Below are 24,679 nucleotides of genomic sequence, written 5' to 3'. Positions count from 1 at the left end.
AAAACTGGTGTTTAGGTAGTGGGCCAACACATTGCTATCCATGAAATTTGCTACGGCAGACAGCCTCTGGCCATAAATCATTTTCTGGCAGTCGAGATGTATGAGTGCACTCACACACTCTGATGCAGCTTGTGCGCTTTTGCGGCTGTTCACAACCACCAATCCAAAGGTCAGGCCTCTTGAAAGTAGTGTGTCGTTAGTCACACCATCCGTGGAGGATTCCCGCCATCACAGTCAGGGAAGGCTCAAAAACGGCGTCACTCATTACATTTAGAAAAATGACTTCATCCATATTAGAGCCAGGAGTTGACACTTTCATTGACTGGCACAGTGTTTATTAATTACCGCCTCATTAGAGAGTGGGAGGATGGATTCTGCTGCAGTGTAGCATGATAGGCATTTAAGTGACAGTGAAAAATTGCTACCAAGTGTAGGGGACGGGCTTTATGACATTCGTTTGTCAGTTCTGAGATGGTTCTAGATGAGTTAAATGGCCCATCAGCAGTGACAAGTTAGGTCATCTTGTTTTTTTTAATGTTCTACTTTATGTCGATGTTCCAATTCACGCCTTTGTTTGACTGGAATTCAGAAAACAAAGAGCGCAAACCTCGGCCACGGCAACATTCCGGCCCCTGGCTCCTTCATGCTTGGGTCCTAAATTAAAGCTGCAGGGAAATGTGGGTCACTTCAACATTTTACATGCACAAATTAACATTCGATTTGAGGCTCATCGCTGCCCCACAGCTATTTAAAAAAAAGGTGTCAAAAAATTAAACGTCAAAGCTTGATCAATGATCCGCCGTTACTATTTAGAAATACAAAACCAAGAAGCAATCACGCCTGTCTGAGATCATCAATCAGCCAATAATCACGCAGGCACACAGGCTGCCACTGTGGATAAACTCATCAATCCACAAGCACAGATGGCTCAGAACGCCACTTCTCCCTCAAACAATTGGCGCTTCCTCACATAAATTAAACCCCAAAAAAAGCCAAAACACTCAAGGAGAACTAATCTGGTAAGTATGTCTCATTTTGATGGTAGAAACCTCTCAACTCCTCAAGTAGATTTCCAAATCTTAAACCCTTCATGTGCTGCTTGGTTTTGTTGCCTTCCTTTTCTTTTCTTTTTGTTTTTTTACTTCTTTTCTTTTGAAAAAAATTACATTTTACTTGTGGCAGCAACGTTATTGATATTCAATAAACCCCAGAAGCTCAAAGCCCTTCACTAATCACGCTACTTAAAAAGAAATCTTGCCAACTGCAGGCCTTCATCAAAAATCACATGCATTCGTAAGATTATGAAGACAAAATAACAACAACGGAGAAACTTCGTGGCAGAAGTAATCCAGGAAAGATTCCAGTTGAAAACATTACAGTACCAGTATGATAACATGAATCCCAGCAGCAGAGAGTCTGGTAAATTCTCTCTGCTATTAAATGTTCCTCCTCATCCTTGGGTCGGTCAGACGTTCCCGAGTCGGTTCTAGTCCTGTATGCAGACGACGCACCCATTGGCTGCAGCCGCGTCACCGAATCAGAACAGCTGTAGACGATTTAGTGAACTGGATTTTTCGAAAAGCCTCCAGATAAAAGACGATAAAGAGTCGTTGTGGAAGTGAAAATCTAACTGCCTCTGTCAGTCATTAGACGAAGGAGACGCAAGGGTTCTAACAACCAGAAAGGGTGCAGCAGCTGTAACTCTGACCCTTCCACTGGCTCCCAGTTTCACCGAATCCTATTCTACTGGCTGTGTATAAATAATTTAATTGCTAAGATGTAAGATGTCCACCGGGCTGCCTGACCCAGAGCAAACCTGACAGGTCTCTCGTGTTATCGGCTGAACATGCGAGGCTCCCTTCTACGGGGCTCCAGTACGGAACGAATTACCAAAAAAGTCGGAGTTGAGACGCTGCTGACGACTTTCAGACATCAACTGAAGACCTTCCTGTTTACCTTTGTATTGCTTTCGCTGGCGGCTTCTATTGATTTAGCCTTTCTTCATCTTGTGCTTGTGTGTACTTCGTAGAAGCACGTCGGGTCGCCTCTGGGTAAGAAAAGTGCAATATAAGTAAATTTACCTTACACTGCCTTTGAGTTTAAGAGATTACCCAAAGGGTAGAGGGTGAGTTGTAACCGAAGACTGAACTCCAGACTGTGATGAAGTTGTAATCATTTTTGATTGGGATGCACAGAGGTGCTGGATCATGAGGAGGTCCTGCTGGGCTCCTGGGATCTTTTATGCTCCCTTTCCACAACGCTTGCAGTACCTCCACTACACTCCAAGTAATTCCTTTAAAGGAACAGCTGTTGTACTGCGATGCATCCCAACAGGACAAGCCAGACGAACCCAGCTCGGACAGTTGTAGTCTCATTGTAACTACCCGCAGTTCATGCTGTGCACGCGTGAGTGCTGAGCTGTTAATGAACCAATGACAAAAGAGATTTGACTTCAGGTTCCACCGGCTCTTCGTAACGCTCCAGTCTTGCCTCACAGTTTCACACAACTCACTGTCACTTTTTCCACAACAACTCACAAAGTTTGGAGATGAGAAAGAAAGACAAAGGACAGATGCACATTGGTTAAAAGAGCAAAGATAAATTCAACCATCAGAATGTTTGCACGTACAGTAACATTTCTCGGTTGTTCATTAAATGACAGTCCAGATGAGGGAAGTGTCTTGCGCAGTAAACAACTGGTCGGAGTTACAGCTTTTGGACCTTTCCCACTTTGGCATTTTCCATTTAATGATACTGAATGAGCGTGGAATATTCCAACGTTAGTCTGATTCTAGTAGAACTTCTTGGGTGTGTATACAGCATATTCACACTATGTTTATGGCCGGATACGATGTGGACACACACTCGTACTGCTAATGCTAGCACGTGGCCTGCTAATAAGTAACGCGTTGAACTTCCTGAGATACATTCAAAGCCCTCTTACACCTTGAACACATCATCACATTTCCTGTGCTGACTAGTTAAAAAATATGCAATCAAAAGGGAACATTACCACCTGGACCAACACGATCATTTCGTTTAACCTGGAATTCCCTCACTGCTTGAGCACAGCAGCAGAAGCACATAATGATGTGGAACTAATTAACCTTGTTTATGCCATTTTTAAAGCTGATATTCAAAAGAAAGGGTTCTTTGAGTTCTTTTTTTTAATGATCTTTTTACAAAAACGAGTACTTTTTCACAATGCCAACAATTTTCTGCCATCGACCTCACCGCCATTTGACAGCTGGCTTCTGTAAATGAGAACCCTGGAGAAGTCATTACCATGACGACTGTCCACTTGATAGCAACCCCGCTCTGACGCTGTATTTTTAACATTCATCAGGCACTAAATTGCTGTACCACCTTGCATTACCTGGCAAGTAATGACCAACTGGTCAAGAGTTTGTGTGGTGTTGTGTTGCCTTGTTAATCTCTCACTCTCCTTGTTTGTGTCTGTTAACTCAGACACTGCCACACAGCCGTCTTGACATGAGGTCAGGCGGTGACTAGCCAGCTAATGGCGCTCTGCAGTTATGATTTATATTAGCGCCGATGTCAGAGCATATTAAATCCAGAGCTGTGAGTTTGTGTGGGTACATGTCACAGAGGGTGTGAGGATGGTTTTATTGCTGCATATATATCACACATCATCGTTCATCTTGTGGCTGTGATAAAACACGCAGTGAGACCCAAACATGGCCCCGGCACTTGGGATACAGCTGGAGAGGCACAGCTACCACACCATACCCAGAACCTGAAGTGTCACAGTGTTACAGCTGTCATGTAGGTACATATCCAACATAGTCTGCTGATTCCCTCTCCTTACAGTTTGGTCTCAATCGTGGTTGTAAGAAATACTGATACTCAGACTCAGAAATAAGATATTAATTTGCAACAGTTTGAATGCCAACAGTGTCTTCAAATTTTGCCCTCCAGAAGAAACTACCCTGACAGCACCGTCTGTGAGCCACACCGTTAGCTGGGCTTTGTCACCAGCAGTAACTAACAAACTTAACTTGAAAAGTGCTGCTACCAATGCAGAACCCTCACACCCCGTTTTAGTAGAAAAAGAAGAAGAAAACATGCTTTTTGGATATGTTTTTTGCAGAGGGCAATCTACCAGGGGACGTTAATAAGGCTGCTACAACAGGGTGCTGACAAAGCTGAGGAGCACAACAAACTCAGCATTGACACCCAGGACTCTGTAAGGAATTTGAGAGGTTACCAAAACTGCTGTTTCAACGTCAAGTGTTAAATATTTTTTATAACCGCTAACCTGACCAGTGGTACACATGAAAGTTAACAGCCATTTACTAGCCGTTAGCTGAGCTTGTTATGCAATGCTAAAGCTAGCGGTTACCGGCTACGAATAAAATGGCCGATGTTCATGTGTGAGCTAAGCAACCACACGGCCCTGCCATTTGGAGTGTTGATTGACAGAGTTACAGAATTATTCAAGTCTGAAAAGGTAAATATACTAAACTCAGGTAGAAGCTGAGAAAAACCCAAATCACGCAAACTCTCGCAACCTTGCCTCCCACTGATATTTGAGTAGCAACAAAGTGTGGTGCCAAGTCACCAGAAGCACGGAAAGAGCGGCGTGTAGTTGAGCGCGAATGTATGGATCGGATCCCCGTGGACACCCTGGAGACACCTGGCTTCCAACAACTTATCTGGCATCTGAACCACCTCAAACAACCTTGAAATATCGTTTTCATTGATTTTATTCTTTGTTTTATTCTTATCTCTGTTGAAAACAGCTTCCTATACCCTTTTAGTTTATTTGCCTCATTTTTTTAACCTTGCTAATGGAAGTGGTACTGAGAGTATGGCATATTTTCCTGGGTATCAGTATCAAGTTATAAATTCTACTATAAAAATACAACAAATTAAAAGAGAGATAGAGAACTTGCTGCGAACTGATCATCTATCGTCGTGAGCTCGCCGACTGCTCGGTCCCCAAATGCGTCCATCTGTGCGCGTCCCATCAACGGCTCCTTATGTTTCGTTTTCAGTCCAGTCAGTTACTCTCCTCGAACTCATTCGAACGGAAACAAGAATGAAAACTTCAGCGTGAACGTTTTACTCGCATTTCTGCTGAGGTTTTTGCTGAAGATGATGATGTGTCTGTGATACTTCTCTGTGACACAAACGCTGGCACTTAATTAGTTCCAGAAAGCTGGTTTGTGTCTAATTCCTTCCAAGGCAATCACAATCATCAGTCTTAATTTGGATTTAGTCGATGGACCCAAACAAATAACTTCTATATTAATTTCAGTCTGTTATGCTTTGATTAGTGTGAGCTTTAATACATTTGTTTCATTTCATATTTTGTTCGTGTGGCGCGACGGTGAAAAAAAGATGAAGTCGTGAACGGTACATGGGATCTGCTGGACATGAAGTCCTTGCGCAAGGACACCTCAGCAAGGACTCGAGGCGAATCTTAATATTTTGATTATAATTGGTTTAAAAGCCCAAACAGGGAAAAAAATCCTCTGAATAAACAACTCATTTGGAATAAAAACGCCCAGTCCCATTGGAATTTCATCCAGTCGTAGGAGGCTGGTATCAAACCTTTCATGAATGCTTTGGTAAAATGGCCCCCGTGCATCATGAAATCTCTCAAGAGCTTTTAATCCAAACTTTAAGTGACTTTATCGTTGGACGATCAAACACAAGCAGAGAAAGAAACAAAGACTCCTTCTAAGAGCCTGTTGAGACGAGCAAACTCCCCCCGCACATGAAGACTGAGACAAGGACCCCATGAATCAACCTCAAAAAAACAAAAACAAAACAGTGATTAATTACGTACAAACGACACGGTGAAGCTCTCATTACTTTTAGGCACAACACTGAGTTTAATTTGGGGAAAGGTCATGGTTTGGCTGGCACGTGCTGCACACGTGGTTAATCCTGGATTAAAAAAGGCAATATTTCCAGTACAGACTAAAAGTTAAGAAATTGTGCTCATGACATCCAGAAATGAAAGAGCCGCAAAAATAACACAACATTTTTCTGAATTCGTCAAACAAATATTGTTCCAGGAACAAGAAGAAGACTTCTGTCTACCCCAAACTTCTTTGCCCTGTTGGTCCGTGATTGTTGGCCGTCTCACTGTAACCAAGGGCTTCATCCTACCATCCACGCTGTTCATTTAGCTGTCAATCAAACAAGCCGTCTCAATCCGAGGGAGCACAATGAAGTCATCATATAGAACAGAAACACTCCTCCCTCATGGAGCCCGGCTGCCAGCGGTCCTCCGCTGGGCTGGGAATTATTCCTTTGAAAGTTACGACTGCAAAGTTACACGTGGAAAATAACAAAAGCTGAGTCGGTCGCATCAAGATCGAAATATTGACGACAGTTTTAGTGATGCCTCTGTCACTGAACAGGACCTGGGCCAGTTTTGTAATTGCATTTCAAGTATTATTTGGCTCTGAGTTTGCAGCTAGAAGACAAAATATACAGGAACAATATGCGGCTTTACTACATTATTGATGGAATTAATAATGAGTTTGACAATTTTGTATTTGACTTCAAACTCACTCTGATCTGTGAATGTGTCATTTTACACCGACAGCTTTCAGCTCCAATGAGGCTCAAATAAACCAGAGCTTCTTTGGTAAAAACTGATCTCAAAGGGGAGTCACAGCTAGACCGACTACCACTGACGTGGGTCTCTGTTAATCCATCAACATCCGACCGTTCATCAACATAAATCTTGCTGAACTACGACCCTGACGTCGTCCTCGTCTACTGTGAGCAAAACAAACCTCTCCACTGGTGCAGGAGGAGCCCAAGTGTGGGAGGCTTCCTCTCTTTGCTCTGTCGAGCTGAACCCTAAAAATAAATTCTCTTTGTGAGGTTTGGCTGTTAGTTTGGTGCACCAGCGATCTTTTGTGGAACCAAGTCTTACACTTTATGGTATCAGTTCAATCCAGGCCTCAGAAAGGTTGCTGGGTGGTCACAACTGTGAGGTTCTCTTCAAACCAGCCAGTGCTTCTGCTCGACTCCCCTCCTCTCTGCGGCCCGGCAGGCGTTTGGACGCATTTCCCCTTCATGTCCTCAGGAGAAATTACTGTTAACTAGAGGTGGTTGTTTGGGTTCAATCATTGCCGTTTCCAGGGGGAACTGTTATTGATGGAAACGGCTGGCCTGCCCACAACCAGAGCGGCTCAAATTTATTTGACTGGAGAGTCTTTGTGTATTTCACACCGTGTGTGCATGCATGCATCGCTAATATGTGGTGCGTCGGGGCTTTTTAAGTGTTCTTGCGTGTTGCGTCGCACATCCATCATCCAAATCAATGCTTTTCATCTCAGTAATCAATGTGTGTTAATGAGGTTTGGCTGAATGCATTTCTCAGGCTTCCATATGCTGTAAATGTCATTTCCTACACCTGCCCCTCGTCACCGCCTGCAGCGCCTGTCTGCTTGTTGACAGGAGAAGACCTGTCATCAATGTTCACTGCGGCATCCGCCAACCGCATGGAAGAGAGCAGGGTCGCAGCGCTGCTGAGGACTGAGCTTCAAAACTTTTCTGTGTTAGTGCATGCAACAGGCGCGTAGGTGAGCAGAGACGCTGCGTGACCGTTAGCTTCAAACAGCAAACTTCAGCCACGGCTAAATTCACTGCTGGACTGCAGCAGCACGTTTGAGAGAGGACGATAGAACACCGACACTGACGTCAAACTTTGAGAACAAGAAGAACATCCTGGAGATCTCTTATAACATTTACAGGCCCTTCACGCTTCAAAATAAAGTATTCACCAACTGACAGAACATTAAAGTGGCAGAGAGGAGGAGGAACACGGGGAGAAGTTCATGAAAGGACAGAAAAGGAGCATTCAAGGTTTGAACATGAGTCAGATGCTGCAAGGTTATGTGCATAACAGCCGAAAGAGGAGAGGAGCAGGATAAAAGCAAGGAAAAGAGAATGGGTAAAGAGATAGAAGAGTGACAGAGAGGCAGATGAAAGAATAAAGGGATGGGCCATGGGAGGGCAACAGCATCAAGAGGGAGCGACAGAATGGCTGGCAAGCAGAATGATTGGAGTGAAGGTTTGAACGGATGGGAGGAGACAAGACGATACAGGAGGAGGAAGAGAAGGAGAAGAGAGGAAAGGAGGGAATAATGGAGCAATGTGAACACAGGCGAGAGTCCAAGAGGTCAGGGAATAAGAGTGAGATTCAAAGGAAAGGAGTAGAAGAAGCAAATGAGAGGAGATGAGACAACAGCAGAGGAGGAGAAGGAGCGGCGGGAGGGAGGGTGAGATAAATACACATTTCTCAAGCACACTACTTAGCGCTAATAAAGCTCACTACTGCAAATGTTGCAGCGCTCTGGAAAGAAGTACTCGATTGCTGCTCTGAAATGAAGTTAGACTGGAACGACGATGGTCGCCAGCACTGGAGAGATGCATTTTGGAAAAGAGGAGATACATCTCAGATGAGAGGAAAGGAAAGGAGGTAGGAAGGAGTGATTGTGAGTATGAGGGGATGGGAGAGTAGAGGAGAGGAAAATGGATGTGGAGAGAAGGAATGTAAGCAGGAGAAGCACAAGCGAGAAAGGAGAAAGACGTGGACTCAATAAAAGGAGCAAAATGGAGGAGAGGAGGAAGATGGGCACCTGAGGGAAAACATCTATGAACCTGAGCAGAAAACGGAGCGTAGGAAGAGTCCGGATGACACAAACGGACTGGAAAAGAGGAGCGAAGGAGGTGAAACCGGCCGACGGAAGGGTGTCACCGTCCTCGTGTCATGAGCTGGCAGCGAGACGGAGGAGATGACGAGGGCGATCAAAACAAAACGAGAGTCGAACACAGTGACAGGCGGGATGAGGTGGGAGGGGGGGGAGACAGGATGGCGTCTGACAGGGAGAGTGTGTGCAGAAACAGAGGGGATGGAAAGAATGGAAAGATGGAAGAAGGAGAGGTGGGTGAGTGACATGATGTCTCCGTGCTGCACCTCTAATTAGAAAAACCGACGACGCTCAGCGCCCAACATCAAGAGCCACGCGTTCCACAGACGTTCCACAGACGTTCCAATGATGTCTGGTGAAACGTTACGCACGAGTATCCTCCAACTGTCCAGGTCAGTTCATCAGTGTGACAGCCAGCAGGCCCCCCGACATCACCCGTGTCACAGGTTTGAGACCCGACTGACACTTGTGTCGACACAAGGCAATGTGTTACGCTAGCTGTGGCGGTACTGTAGTTGTCACACTACAGATGTGACGATGCAACCACCAAAGACACCACAGAAGAAGAAGAAGGGGCGCCACAATGTCCCACTGACAACACTTTGCTGACAGGAACAGCTGCTAACGCCAAACGTCTCGCTAAAAACACCTTTTTCCCCGTCAGAATGTGTCCCGGCGTCTCACTGAACGCACCTGCCGTTGCTGCGGGAGCTCGGCTGCAAACGTCCTGATGTCTCGTGAAGAATCCCCATCTGTTTTTTGTCACCAGAAAACGTCTGGACGTCTTGCAGAAAAGCACGGTTCTGTCACGGCAAACACGACTGAGAAAAGGCCCGACATCTCGCTCCCGGCGGGTCAGGGAAGAGTTACGGAGCGCTACTCGTATCGAGTGACACACGCACTCACACGCGCACACACTCATAAACATACACAAAGGCGTAGCTGGAAATAAAAGGATCCACTGTGCTTGATGCTTAATACAATAAAATTTTAATAATCAAGATGGGACTTTGCATTCTTGCTGTGCTGACGGGTTTGTTTGTCTGAGCCGGAGACGGAGAGAATGAAATATATAACACACACACCTGCTCGGCCCCGAAGAGCCCGCTTCAGGAAACAAATCACCCTGAACCAGTTTGTCCGCCCGGAGAGGGGATTTTTTTTTTCTTTTGCTTTGAGGGAGTTTCATGGTAACATGAATCACTTCTTGATAATGTGAGCAACAACAACAACGAACCCTGAGAGCCAGTTTGGGAGGGACTGGCGCCTCTTTCATATTTCACACTGTTTCTAATCCTAATCTTTAAGATGACGCCGTCGTTCACGATTCACGCCGCTGTGTTCCGTGAACTCGTGTCCGCCAAGTGCTTTCCAAGTGTCCAGTGGCTGAGACACGCAGACCTGCGAGGACGAAGCGTCGGAGGCGTTGACCGTCCAGGACGATACGGTTTGGATTCTTAACAGCAGATGGAAGCTAGCTGGAGCTTAGGGTCCACGCCAGCTCCAGCGCCATGCTCCCTTGTAGCCAGCAGAACTTTTTATCGGCCTAACTTCTCACTCAGAACACTGAAGAACTCGTTGAACTGACGGCTCGTTCAAACTGGAAAAAGCAGATCAGGTTCGTGCTGGACGATGTCGCTGGGCTGTGGTTGGTGGTTGGCCTCCATCGGGGTCAAGCTCAGATACGGCACAGCTTTTCTGAGCTCTGGATTTACCAGGAAGTCATGAGAGTTCAGGTCACGTCAGTTCAGGATTCTTCCAGCACATCTACTCTCGATCCAAAAGACAAAAACTCAAGTGTGCGTCAAAGCTTTTGTGTAAATTCAAGGTAGTTTTTGTGCGTTCTGCCGTTTCCATAAAAGCTAAATCTGCATCTGAGTCTTGTTATGGTGAGAGAAGATGTGACGGCGCCACCGTCAGGATCCCTGGACCCTTCAGGTAGAAGTGACAGCTGAGTCGCTTCAAGACTGAACGGAACAAAACCGTGTTGGTTTGGAGCGTCGGAACAACAGGGAAAAGGGAAATGAGACCCTTCAACTGCCTTTACCCTGTTCCTTACCTTTACCTCCTCCTTCATCCCTCTCCTCCTCAGTTTTTCATCCTAACAAGGCACTGATGCACAAAGAAGGAGGGGAAAGATGAGGAGGGGAGGGAGTGAGGGATTAGAGGAGAGGACGAGTGTGAGAGACAGGGAGCGGGAACTTTTTAACACTTTCATTGTTTGATTTAGCGGAGTCAATAAAAGTGGGCGAGTCACCCCAGGCCGCGACACCAGATCGACGAGGACTCCACTTCTGGGCCTTCCTCTCTTTCTCTGTTCTCCTCTGCACTCTCTTCCTTCTCTCTCTCCCTCCTCTGCTTTCTCCTCAGATAACCCTGGCAACTTAAAATGGAATTATATGTAATTAGCGATGTGATAGTCATGCAGGATGAAAATTCAAGGCACTGCTGCACGATGAGAAAATGTTTCCTCTGCAGTCACTCCAGAGAGAGAGAGAGAGAAGGGGGGGGGGCAAGGGAGAGAGAGGGAAGGGGGAGAGAGATGAAGGGGAAACAAAGAAAGCGACTCTTGGGGTCTTATCTTTCACACAGGCTTCAAATGCATGTTAACACTTGAAAGGAGGCCTCAACCCCCTACACACACTCAAATGTATACACACACACACACACACACACACATCTGCACTGCCTCTCCAAGACACCAGAACGATTCTAAACTGTCCACATGACGCTGGTCATTTTATTTCCAAGGAGCAGTTTCCATTGTTTCCTGCTGTGCTGAAGTGTTTCCTGTGGTACTGAGATCTTATTACGGCGCCGCAGCTACGCGTCCTCATGATGATCAAAAACGTCCGTGAGCTCTTGATATCAAACGTATTCATACGCATGTCACAGAACGGCCAATGCAGCAGGGAACAAGCTAACGTGAGAGCGTGAGTGGGGCTGTAAGAAGTGTTGGTGTTCCTTTATGAACCAATGATGAAATGTTTTTCTTGCGAGGAAAGTTATGGCGAGCGTGTCCTTGCATCCAGGTGGGGGCTCACATTCTGTAGAGGGATGTACTGTACACACACACACACACACACACACACACACACACGTGCACATGTTGCTGCTAGTTTACACAGTGATGAGTGTGGTCTCAGTCGTCCCAACGTTGCTTCCTCATTAAGCTGCTGGTTCAGGCTCTATTAGGATGGAGGGAACCAATTTAGCTACACACACACACACTCACACACACACACTCACAAACACACTCACACACACACACACGCATGGCTGTGCAGACATATTTTGCTGAGAATCCAAACACACTATCACACTCAGACACACTGACACAAATTAACACAAACAAACACAACAAGACGCTCCCTCTCTCTTTCAAACACACACACACACACACACAAACACACACTGGCATAATGTAAGACACTTTTCTGTAGTTACAACTATATGGAGGATTCATTCATATCAGCTCAGTAGTCAAACATGCACCCACAAGCGTGAACATTTCTCAAGAGTAAAAACCATGCAGGGAATACACACACACACACACACACACACACACACACTCACTCACACACACACACACATACACACTCTGTCACGTAATGATTACCCGAAGCTTTAAAAGAACCCATTTGAAATGTATCATTTGTCGCCAGTGGAAACGCACAAACAGCACATCCAACGATGCCACTGGGAGCTCTGCATTTAACATCTCTCTTCCTTTATTGCTGGCGCTCGGGCCGCCGAGCCCACGGCAGCTCGCTCTGCAACATCTCTATTACCTCGCAGCGGCATTACGCCGTCCTGCACACGCCGTTTAATCCGGTTAGTCGTGTCACAGCTAAGGTTTCTGTCTGAGTGAACAACAAGTTTAAACCGCCTCATAAAGTCATTACCACGACTAAGGATTTGGTACTCTTAACCATTTATGGGATTACAGGGGGTACACCAGTACACAAACCACTGGGAGTGTGGTTCCTTTCCTGTTAGTAACTGAATGCTCAACTGTCTTCAACCCCTTCTCAAAGAAAAACAACAAGCCTGGATCCAGAAGTTCTACCAACTACAGACCAACATCACATCTTCCTTTTCTCTCCAAGGTTCTGGAGAAAGCAGTTGCTAAACAGCTCTGGGACTTCTCCACAGCAACAGCTGATTGGAGGATTCAGTCAGGTTCCAGGTTCATCCTCGCACAGGAACAGAACTAGTCAAAGGTACCAGTGACCTCCTACTGGTACCAGATGAGGGACTGGTCTCTGTGCTGGTCTGATTAGATCTCAGGGCTTTGATACCATTGACCACCATATCTTTCTACAGAGACTGGAACCTGTCACTGGTATTAAAGGAACCACACTAAACTGGTTTATGTCATATTTACTAGGTCCATGTCAGTTGGTACTGGTTAATGATGGTTCCTCTGAGACCACTACAGTCAGTTCAGGTGTTCCACAAGGCTCTGTGCTTGGACCAGCCCTCTTCACCCTGGACCTGCTTCCTCTAGGTCACATGATCAGGAAACACTCCATTAATGTTCACTGCTATGCAGACGACACTCAGCTGAACTCATCAATGATCCACATGGAACAAACCAGCTGACTGAACTGGAGGCCTGTCTGAAGGACAGGAAACATGGAGGACCATCATTTCCTTTATTAAACTCTGATAAACTGAAGTTCTGGTGCTGGGCCCAAACACCTGAGGACCACCTGATCTGATGAGACAGGTACCCTGGATGGCACCACCCTGGCCCCCAGCACCACCGTAGGAACCTAGGAGTTCTCTTAGACCAGGACCCTTTAACTCCCACATTCAACAAACCTCCAGGACGCCTTCTTCCATCTACGTAACATCGCTAAGATCAGACACATCCTGGCTCAAGAAGATGCAGAAAAACTAGTCCCTGCTTTTGTCACTTCCAGGCTGGATTACTGCCCCTCCCTCCTACCAGGCTGGACTAACAGGTCCCTAAAGACTCTCCAGCTGGTCCAGAACGCTGCTGCCCCCCTGACTAGAACTGGTACCAGAGACCAGGTCTCTCCTGGACTGGCTTCTCTGCATGGCTCCCTGTCAGATTCAGAACAGAATTTAAAATTCTTCTTCTACCATCAAAGTCCTCAACAATCAGGCTCCTTCATCCCTGACAGAGCTCCTAGTCCCCTATGATCCAGCTAGAACCCTTCACTCCCAGGATGCAGGGTTCCTGCTGGTTCCTAGAGTTCTAACAGTAGAATGGAGCCAGAGCCTTCAGCTATCAGGCTCCCCTCCTGTGGAACCGTCTCCCAGTTTCAGTCCAGGACCCAGACCCCCTCTCTAGGTTTAAGAGCAGACTTAAGACCTCCTTGTTGATCAGGCTTATAGTCAGGACTGCTTAGGCTGGCCCTTAGATCTGCTGCTCTAGGCTCAGACTGCTGGGATCTCCCATGATGCACTGGGCTTCTCTCTCCTCCTGTCCTCATACGTGTTACTAACTCCTCTTCTTCTCCCCTCATCCCAGATCCAGGTGCTGCTGGAGGAGGCTCCAGACCTGAAGAGGCTCCAGCTGCCACCCGTAGCTCCACCTGCTCACGTCCCCGTCTGTCCATCAGTCTCTCCTCCTTTCTCTCCCTCTTTATCTCTGTCCCTCTCTCTCCTTCTGTCTCTCTGTCTTCCTCCATTCTCTGTCTTTGTCTCTGTCCATCAGTCTCTCCTCCTTTCTCTCCCTCTTTATCTCTGTCCCTCTCTCTCCTTCTGTCTCTCTGTCTTCCTCCATTCTCTGTCTTTGTCTCTGTCCATCAGTCTCTCCTCCTTTCTCTCCCTCTTTATCTCTGTCCCTCTCTTTCCTTCTGTCTCTCTGTCTTCCTCCATTCTCTGTCTTTGTCTCTGTCCATCAGTCTCTTCCCTTTCTCTCTCTATCTCTGTCCCTCTCTCTCCTTCTGTCTCTCTGTCCTCCTCCATTCTCTGTCTTTGTCTCTGTCCTGCTCTCCTGCTCTCTCTCCGTCCCCACTGATCCTGGATCTGCTTCACCTTCCTGCTGGTAAAGGAAGGTTCTGGTGGCTGCTGTTACTTGGACAGAGTCAGGACAGAACTTTGGTTGGGGTTTGGTGACCCACAAATAAACCTGACCTGACTGTCAAGTCTTTGGAAAGATTTTCTTTTAAATTACTTTGCAATACAAGAGCAGCATTTGAATGCAACGCAACAAACACCAGCAGCTCGACGAGACACTGAGTGCTGCTGGGTGAAGAGGGCTTGGTAGCCAGCAGTTGTCCAGTTCTGGAGGCCAGTTAAAGATCAGCTTTGTCAGAAAATATTCAAATGAAGTCCTTGAGTTTCTGCGTTTTTGCTTTTTGTGCCTTCACTGTCTGCTTGGGGCCAAAGCAAACTCAAGATTTGAGGAAGTTTTTGTACAGGATGCTCTTCTATAAAAAGAAAAACGCAACTGTTGGAGGTTGAGAGGGTTGCTCAGAGGTGTGTGTGTGTGCGTGTGTGTTTGCGCGCGCGTGTGCATGTGAGTGTGTTTTACTGCAGTCTTTAAAAATGAATCACAAGGAATTGGCGGAAATGAATATGAAGCTGTAACTTGGTTTCCTACAGCTCACACACACACACACACACACACACACACACACACACACACACACACACACACACACACACACAGTCCTCTTGATGCTGGCTATTTTCAAAGGTGTTTTTTTTCCTTCAGGCAGCTGGAGGGCCGTGACACTGTGGGGTTTGATTGACAGCAGCTGGCAAGGTGAGTGCAAGTGCGACACTTTAGAGACCTAAAGACAAAGTCAACGAGCCGCTCGTAGCCTCGGAGTCAAAGCGGCGCTGACGGGAATCAAACACCGCCGTTGTTTGCACGCTGGATTAAAACGAGTCTTCAGTTTGAGTCACAGGTGTCAGGGAAGTTAGGGTTTGAATCTACGTCACAACGTTGTCGTCCAGCCAGCAGCTTCCTGGGACACTGAGGTGTGTGGGGGGGGTGAACGTCTGGAGACGTGACTCAGGTGAGTCAGGATCGCTTGTGTCATCGTGTTTCCTTTCTGTTGTGGCCCACCTGTGTCTCCTCTCTCTCACCTGTCTCCTCTCTCTCACCTGTGTCTCCTCTCCCGTGTCTCCTCTCCCACCTGTGTCTCCTCTCTCTCACCTGTCTCCTCTCTCTCACCTGTGTCCTCGCTCTCAACTGTGTCTCCTCTCTCTCACCTGTGTCTCCTCTGTCTCACCTGTGTCTCCCCTCTCACCTGTGTCTCCTCTCTCTCACCTGTGTCTCCCCTCTCACCTGTCTCCTCTCTCTCACCTGTGTCCTCTCTCTCACCTGTCTCCTCTCTCACCTGTGTCTCCTCTCTCTCACCTGTCTCCTCTCTCTCTTACCTGTGTCTCCTCTCCCACCTGTGTCTCCCCTCTCTCACCTGTCTCCTCTCTCTCACCTGTCTCCTCTCTCTCACCTGTGTCTCCTCTCCCACCTGTGTCTCCCCTCTCTCACCCGTCTCCTCTCTCACCTGTGTTTCTCTCCCTCTGCCGTCTTCTTCCTCGCTCCTCCACCTTTTTTTTCTGGTTAAATGCCTGATGGGAGTTCTGCGGTCCACACGAGCTTCAGATCTTGTCACATTTTGTTCTTCTGTATGAAAGCGTCTGAGGACCACAGAAGTCAACGAGGACTTTCAACCCCAGCCTGCTGAGGACGCAGCAGAGGAAGTGTGACGCTGGCTTTGGTGATGATGATGTCATGCGTCCATTTATTGCCTAATGAGAGGTGAAGGAATTGCTCTCCCCTCAGATGCTAACTGGGATCAACGTGTGAAGGATTTTCTGCAATCATCCAAAGTCCAGAGTCAAAACCCCTCTGGCTTTCGCTTCATTTGCTGTCCCTGACTCCACTTTCAAAGAACGTCATTGCGACAACTCATTTATTCAATCTGAGAAACTAAATCTGTTTCTGAGGTCCTGCTCTGCAGTCACAGATCACTAAAACTTGACAAGACACAGTTTATGTAAATTAGCCCGACCCCCCCCCCTCCACGCGCCGCCTCGCTGTTTAATGTGCCATTAAAAATTAGCTTGAGCAGACGAGAGGATCGCCGCTGCGTACAGTACACACCCCTCTGCCTGTTATCCGACAGTAAACGTGTCATTAGTAAATTAGCGGCGTGGCTGATTGATATTGTAATGCACCGATCAATAACACCGTGTTCCCCTCAGGTCACTGATGCAGAGGAAGCTGCACCTGCCTGCTCTCCCTCTCTCACGCCACCTCCTCGCTCTTTATTAAGCCATTTCTCATTCGCTGACACCCTCATACCTCTCCCACGGCAGTCCCCCCCCGCTCTCATCCTAAAGGCCCCAAATCATCAGCGTTTGGGGCAAAGTGTATTTACATTTATGAAACGGATAAAACAAACGTACAATGGTTTTTAAGAAAACTCCTTTGGGCTTCCTCAAGCGTCTCAGCCTAGAAGAAACCAGCTAAATCACATCCAAACACTCCCAAACAAGCAGCGTTCATCAAGAATGGGTGAAATAAAGAGGTCACATGGGCCGTAAATTACAGGAGCCGGCTTCCTGAAGTGCTGCAGAGACCAGAACCCTGTGATTTCTAACTTTATTTCATCCAGACTGCGAATGGGGAGAGAGTGAAGGGGCTGATGTTTCAGCGGGACACATTTCTGTGACCGCAGCAGGAACGACGCGCTGAATTGTTGCTGTGGAGTTAGAACCCACGGTAACTCCAACCACCGGCACAGGGAACGCGTCTTAGGTTGAAAACATCGGGTCCCACAACGCTCACTCAGGCGGTCGCCGCCGGTGCAGGTGACAGTGGCGTTCGTATCAGTGATGATGTGCCGGAGAGTTAGCCTTGAGCTAACTCAATCTGACTCTTCTGGACTTTAGACTAGGTTCCCAGATGAAATGGATCCATTTGTCATAGTGAAACGAGTCATTTTGGTGGAAAAGTTCATCAGTGGGCAGACCAGGATGCAATGACTCTGATGGCCAGCAGATGGAGACTAACATTCTGGGCTGCAGCTTTAAAAACGTTTACACGAGTGTCAAGTGATGCTGGCGCCGGTTTTGGGCATGTGGGGCTGGGAACGTCCGCTGAGGGCAGCATGGGAGGTTCCGCCGCCATTCACCGCCCTAGGTTGCCTTGTTGACTTGAGCAAAACATTGCAAATTAAGCGTGGTGGCCATTTCCTGTTCCCAAGCCCAAGAGTGTTACCATGACAACCTCTGCTGAGGAAGTAATAGCTGAGACAACCGTGATTTCTGAGCGAAACCTCATCTTGCTGCTAGTTGTGGTCTGAGCAGCTGATGAGTCGAATGTCTTCCACGGAGAAACTCACACGTCAGTAAAAACGCACCCGGGGCTGCGGACGGAGCGGCGGCGGCGGCGGTGAGGTGATTTATGTTGCTCCCTGACAAATCAGCTCAACTAAAACTGACAGCTGCTTCCGATTCAGTCTTTTCTAAGAGTTTCTAACCAGATGATGGCTGGAGGCCCCCCCCACGTGGTCTTCATTTTTATCTGCTCTGCTGGCTGACACTAAGAATTACATCATGATGTTTGTCTGACAGCACCCAGGTTGCTTTAGCTGTGACAAACACGATCATGCGCCGCACAACAATATCAAGATGGAACGTGTGCTGCAGCCTCCTGTTGTTGATAGAAGCGGGGTGGGGGGCGTGTTTTATATGAATGGTTTCAAGAGGCTCTTGGACTGAATGGGGGAGGGTTCATTTCAAGTCCTCTCAGGAAACTCCTACAGGAACCACAACACAATCCCGCTGTGATAAACGTATCGAAAAGATAACATGCAATGAACACGTCGCACCACCACGAGTAGGAATACACGCATGGATGCTGGGAGGACCCGCAGCTACGACTGCGACATGTATGAATGGAGCAGAGGAAGAGGAAGGAGGAAGACCCCCCACAGAGGCGAATTTCACAGTGGCAGCTTACGCGCCATGTTTCTCCTACGGCTGCTGTCATGTGTTGGCACGTCGCATAAACAACAGCCCACACAGCACACGGTGCAGGCTACTAATCCACTACACACTGTCAGCAACACACACACACACACACACACACACACATACACACACACACACATCCAATCTCTGCCTCCAGTTCATCCTGATGTTCTTCACCAGCTTTCAATCAGAGTTCTCCACCGGCTCGTCGGTTTACCAATCGCTTGTTGTTGCATCTAAAGCCCTGATGAGGAGAGTTTGGATGAACGTCTGGCCTGATAACCTCCCGCTGCATGAGGGCGGGACCCATCCACCAATCGGACATCGTCACCACATCAGCTGGCGACGGCCAGTATAACCACACAGGGGTTTTGCGCCAGCGGATGCAGGCGTGGAGGCCTGAATGAAGCTGTTCGCCCTCAGTGAAAAGTTACTGCCCCTGCAAAAGATTCCCACAAGTCTGATGGCGTCAGGCGGACGCCGCCACTCGCTACCTCCAAATGAAGGAACAGGAGGAGATAAAATACAGGCAACACGCACGTGTGACGAAACCTGTGGTTGGATCTGGTGGACCAGTATCGCCCCCTAGAGGCCAGCAGGCAGAGCAGATGGTGAGGATCGCCCCTCATGATGGCTGAGGGAGGGGGAGGGGATCAGAGCGGCCTGATCCCTGAGAGTGACTGCAATCAACCTTCGCCGCCGTCCTGTGGCACCGCTAAACAAACCTCTGGTTTTAGTGGAACGATTCGGTTGTTCCGGAATATTCTTTCCTCTGCACTTTAAAACAATATTTCTTAACTTAACCTTCACGTCGTGCTGCAGCGCCGCCGGGGCTCTGGCTGAGGTGTTGTCGTCCTCCCGGTGGCGGTGACACGTGTGTCACATGTCATGTGTTACTGCCTTTTCCAGCAGCGCGGTCGTCAACTTATGTAACTGCAAGACTTGTGGGCGCCATGGTCCTCTCTCTACATCCCTGCGTCTCATCCCTTGATGCCCTCTGCCCTCCGGTGTCCCTCATGTTTATTCTCCGGCTCCTCCGAGTCGTCTTCTGCCTCGCTCTCCCTCCCACCTCCTCTTCCCCGGCTTCACGCCTCATTGCAGCTGCATATCTTTCATGGCTTTGCGCTTTCCTGACTTTTCTTGAGTGCCTCTCCTCTTGAACCCGCGCAGGTTCTGCTGCGCCCCCCCCCCTAATCTCCAGCTATCTGCCTTCTATCCTCTCTGTGGTTCGGACGTCACACAGCATCGACCGCTTCTCTCCTGCTCGCCGTCTGCAGCTATCATTTTACACCTCGGTTCTTCAGCTCCCCGGTGAACTGATCTTAGCTCAGCATGCAGTGACGACCAGGTGCACTTCCTTCCTATTCCCTCTCCACACAAGCACCTCCCAAGATAATACACAGTAATGTAGTAGTCGTATAGTACGGTCGTGTAGTACTACAGTACACCACGTGTGAACGTCTGCAGCGACCATCTTAGCTAACAGCTGCCGTGTTTGTGGTTTTCGTCTCTCAGCAAATGTCCAACAAGAGTTTAAAACCTCTGAGTTTGACGAGTGATTTCTGCTTTTTAGTGTTCAAGTGTCTCATTTCCCCCGCCACGTTCTCCACCTCCCTCCCCTCCTCTTCTCGTTCCCTCCACCACGCAGGTCTCCCCGTGAAGGCCAGAGGTCTGTCAGCCATTCGATTCGCCATTTCTTCACTTCCGTCCTTCTTTCATCAGTCTTTGCCATCTCGCTCAATCCCCTTTTCCATTTCCCTCGGACATGCAGAATCCCATCTTCTCACTCTCCTGCCTTGTCGACTTTGACTCCCCGAGCGACTCGTCCTCTCCTGCCATCCGTCCGTCCACCTGTCGCTGCACCGCTCCATCAAGTGAGTTTCACTTGATGGAGTTTTCATACGACATGTGATCACTACCAGCCAATAAAACCAAGCTGATTTTTACTGGAATGTTTTTACTTTAGCGTTATGGTGTCAGGTGGCGTGGGGGGGGGGGGGGGGTCTGAGTCATCATTTGAAATGATCAGGACTGTGAAAAGTTGAAACATTATCTTCATGATTGTTGTCAGGACCCCCCCCCCCCCAAAACCAGATGGTTCCTCTCAAAGAGTTCTCTTTTTTTTAAACAGATACAACAAGCAGCATCACATGAACCTGGAGGTGAAGCCATCAGGTACGTCAGTGGACGAGGACGCCAGGTAGAAAAACGCCGTTCAGAGACGGGACGTCCACGCAGATCAAGTTCTGGACGAATGAACCGATTATTGATGTTCTACTCTGAAATAAAGACGCTGAGAGTAACGGGTCGGTTTTACACTGGCCTCTCTGTTGTAGCCGTCAGATGGGATTTTCTCCAACAGTTCCAATGTCAGCGTGAACCCTGGAGCCGCAGCCTCGGCCTTCGGGTTGGAAAGAACACAATACAATAAAATTCACCAAATCAGATTTCCTTTTTTATTCCATAATATGAAGAAATGAAAACCCAACACACACACACACACACACACACACACACACACACACACACACACACACACACACACACACACACTCCTGTATCTGTTGACTATAACTGGCATCTGATGCCTATTTTGAAAAACAGTGTACTGATCTCCTTTCCCCTCCATGCTCTTTTCTGATCCTGCACTCATCCCACTGTATTTAGTGTGTGTGTGTGTGTGTGTGTGTGTGTGTGTGTGTTGCCTCCTTTTATTCGTGCAGTCCAGCTCAGACACACCCTCCCACCCTCTCTCCAGGCTCAAACCAGCCACGCTCTCTCCATTTCTCTCTCCTTCATTAGATGAGGAGTCTGGTCGGAAACATTTACACTTCAAACACAGCTGGAGGAGGAAAAGAAGGAGGGAATCTGAGAGCCAGAGTTTCTCCAGGACAAAATCTAGAAAACAGGAGGAGGCCGTTGAGAGGGTCCTGAGGAGGTCAAAAAAAAAAAGAGTCCTGAAGGAGTGATGAGGTAGAGAGAACGGAGCGGTAAGACTGAGGGGAGAGAACGAGGGAGGAGCAAAGTCCCGGAGGGGCAGAGGAGAGACTTTCACAGCTGATAACCACGAGAGGTCCTCTCACTCCATCTGGGGCGCTGACGCATTGGCAGACACAGAAACGGGAATAGTACCAGCAATCCTTTAGTAGAAACATGTTCTGTTACTCTGTTACTGCCTAAAAGTAGCAGAGTACTGCAAAGCGCTACTTTTCTAACACGTGTGAGTGGAGCGTGAGCGCGGTGGGTTTGTCCGGTGCGTGTGGCTTCTGGAGGAGGCGCCGGCAACACGAACCAACAGCCTGATGATGTTTTGTTGTATCATCAAGTTTGCTTTCAGTAATTATACACCTCACTGCCCAAACCCCTCTCTCACCCCTGGATATGAGCCAGATTGATCCTCCCCCGCCACACACGGCCCACTCAACGTCCACAGGGGTTTGATGGCTTTGTGCATTAATAGCTGGACTCCCAGATTCCCTGGCCAGCTGCTTAATGCAGAACGCAGCAGGTAAAGACGTTGTTTTTCATAAAGTGACCGCAGGAAAGAAAATATAAAAATACACATTAAGGTTAATGGCCGTCTTGGTCATAATACTGTTTAAAAAAAGAGAGAGAGAAAGAAAGTCAACCACACGACTAGAAAGTTCATTCTGTTCTGTAAAACTTCAACTTTTGTCTTTCAAGTTGACGACGTCGCTGAGTTCAGCAGCACCGCCTCCAAGATGGCCGACGGGCTCCAACGGACTGGAGCTGAAGCCTCACGCTAACACCTTCAGAGTTGTAGTTTTCCTGTTTCACCCGACGAAAACATTTTTAATGGTTGCACTCTGGCTTTCCTCCTCTCAATATGCAGGCTTACGTCCAGTCATGCATAAGTCAGCAACACAGGCTGAGATGCACATCATCCACTTGATATTTCCTCATCTGAATACATAAAAGTAACATTTCAGAAAACTTGACTAGACTCAACGTGAGACCTGATGGCTCCATCGCATCCTGCGCCCGCGACCGCTTGCTCCTCCACGCCGCCTGGTTTCACGATCAGTGCAGCAATTACAGAGCAAAGTATCTCAAAGATGGAGATAAAAGCAAAGCAAAGAGAGGTGAAAGCAAGTGTTTGTGTGTGTGTGTGCGTGTGTGTCTGTGTGCGCGCGCGTACCTGTTTGCACACCTGGGACTGAAAGCATTTGGTAACTCCTGGACCAAAAAATGAGCACCTGCAGAAAATAAAGAGGAGAAATCCTGGTGAGTCGGAGGGATTCAACAACCTTGAGGCTGTCGTGACGACTGGAGGTCGGTGCCTCCATCACAAAGGTAGAAATGCTTGATTTTATTTTCCGTGTTCACAAACTGTACAGTGATTGATGTCCCCCACGTTCTGGAATGTTTAGAAGCGCCGCGGATATACAGAGGAACGACGGAGCTTTGAACATCTGACGGGGAGCCGAGAGAGGCGCCTCGTCGTGAGTGAAGAGGACTGAAACGCCGAGGAGAGAGTTGCTGTTTCTCCCTGACAGAAACCTGCTGCTGCACAGAAAGTCATGAATTTAATCTTCATGCAAGCAGTAAGAGCATTTTATTTGGGGGAGATGGGAGTTAATGTTGTTAAACTGAGCATCTTTATGACTGTACTTTGGGCCACTGCCCGACTGCCCACAGGTTGGCTACCAGCTGGCAGTCTTTACAGAAAGGAACAGCAATCTGTCTTCCCCTTCCTCGACTCCAGCGGAGCTGCTCATTAGCTGAAGACACCTGTGGTTGCACTGGGCAGCTTCTGCCGTATTTGTACAAGTTCAGCTGTAGAGATAATGTTTTAAATGCTGCAAGCTGCTCGGATTAAAGAGCAAATCATCAGCAACACACAGGAGCTTTCGCTGATGCGTCCCAGTCGCCAGTGGCAGCAGCAAACCAGTTCCGGGGAAATCCTCGTCTGATTCTGACGTTACAATATCTCGTCATTCGTAAATGGTGACAGAGAATTTTACGCTGAGGCTTTTTTTTTTAGAAATAACCCATCAGAAAAAGTCGCCGTGATCCCTTGAATCTTGAAAGATCAAACACGGTGAATGAGACACATTCGACTGTCACACCTCATCATGGACGATCTTCCTCCTCTTAAGTTTGCAGAGGCCCAAACGTGTGAGAAAACAAGAACTGAGACCCGACGCGTTCACGCCGAGCCGCAGATTCTCTTCTTGTCTGCTTAACGATGCGGCACGGCGCTCCACACGACGGTGCGTGCTCAAAGAGAAGACTGCTGCTAGCGAGCCAGCCAGCTGAGGCTAAACTCCTCTGCTGCTAATGTTCATCCGTGCTCACATCCAGAGGAGGTGTGCTTGTAAATCAATCACGCCCGACTTACAGGAAAATGGAATCAGATTGAGTTTGACTCGGCCTCGCTGGGAAATGTCAGCGCGGGCTGGATGACAGGATAACAAACCTCTGTCACATAAATGAGTGACTCATGAGTCCATCCGACCTTTGTTTACAGCCCGTATTTCACTTGTGGAGCTCCACAAAACTCAGGCTGTCACGACACAAATGCAGTGACAGGAATGAACAGCAGGACTGGCCAGGGAGAGTCACAGCACACGAGCATCTGAGAGGGCGCCGGCGTGGATGTGTACGCGGAGGAGAAACTCAGCCTCCTCCAGCTGCAGCTGAATACACACAGCTGGCTCCTTCTGCCCTGCGGAGGAGTCAGTCGCCTCAAGACACCTGCAGCTGCAGCTCAGCTGCCTGGCAGGACCTTCATTGTTTCTCCATTCAGTTGTCAAGAAACGGTGAGTCTCAAACGTTGGAAATGTGGCAAAACCAAAAGAGGAATGCTCAGCGAGGTGCGCGTCCACCAGCTACACCTGGGCTGTGAGAACGGAGGAGAAGGAGAGGCCATCAGGGCCCCTACAGCCCTCAGGAGCCAGCAGGAGAAAGACGACCATGGCTCAGAGGAACTTCCAGGCGGCCACGCCGTCACTGCTCTGTCAGCTCGAGCGTCAGACACGGAGCTGCTG

At 48.1% G+C, this 24,679-nt stretch overlaps 1 protein-coding gene across 4 annotated transcripts in view; it reads right to left on the bottom strand.

Moving 5' to 3' along the window:
• LOC147258012 (protein phosphatase 1 regulatory subunit 29-like) overlaps positions 1 to 24,679 on the bottom strand; it is a 181,061-nt gene that overhangs the window by 65,977 nt on the left and 90,405 nt on the right. For 2 of the 4 annotated variants that reach the window (XM_086212317.1, XM_086212318.1), the window contains one exon: positions 22,828 to 22,885. The exons of the other annotated variants lie outside the window; for them this stretch is intronic. The gene's annotated coding sequence lies outside the window, so the exon portion shown is untranslated. The remainder of the gene's footprint in view (positions 1 to 22,827; positions 22,886 to 24,679) is intronic. 4 annotated transcript variants of the gene reach the window in all.

The sequence above is a fragment of the Aulostomus chinensis genome, chromosome 8 (genome assembly GCF_037954235.1).
Source record: "Aulostomus chinensis isolate RoL2024-O1b breed Wild chromosome 8, RoL_Achi_v1.0, whole genome shotgun sequence".
Lineage (NCBI taxonomy): Eukaryota > Metazoa > Chordata > Actinopteri > Syngnathiformes > Aulostomidae > Aulostomus > Aulostomus chinensis.
This window is presented reverse-complemented; position numbering and strand designations above follow the sequence as displayed.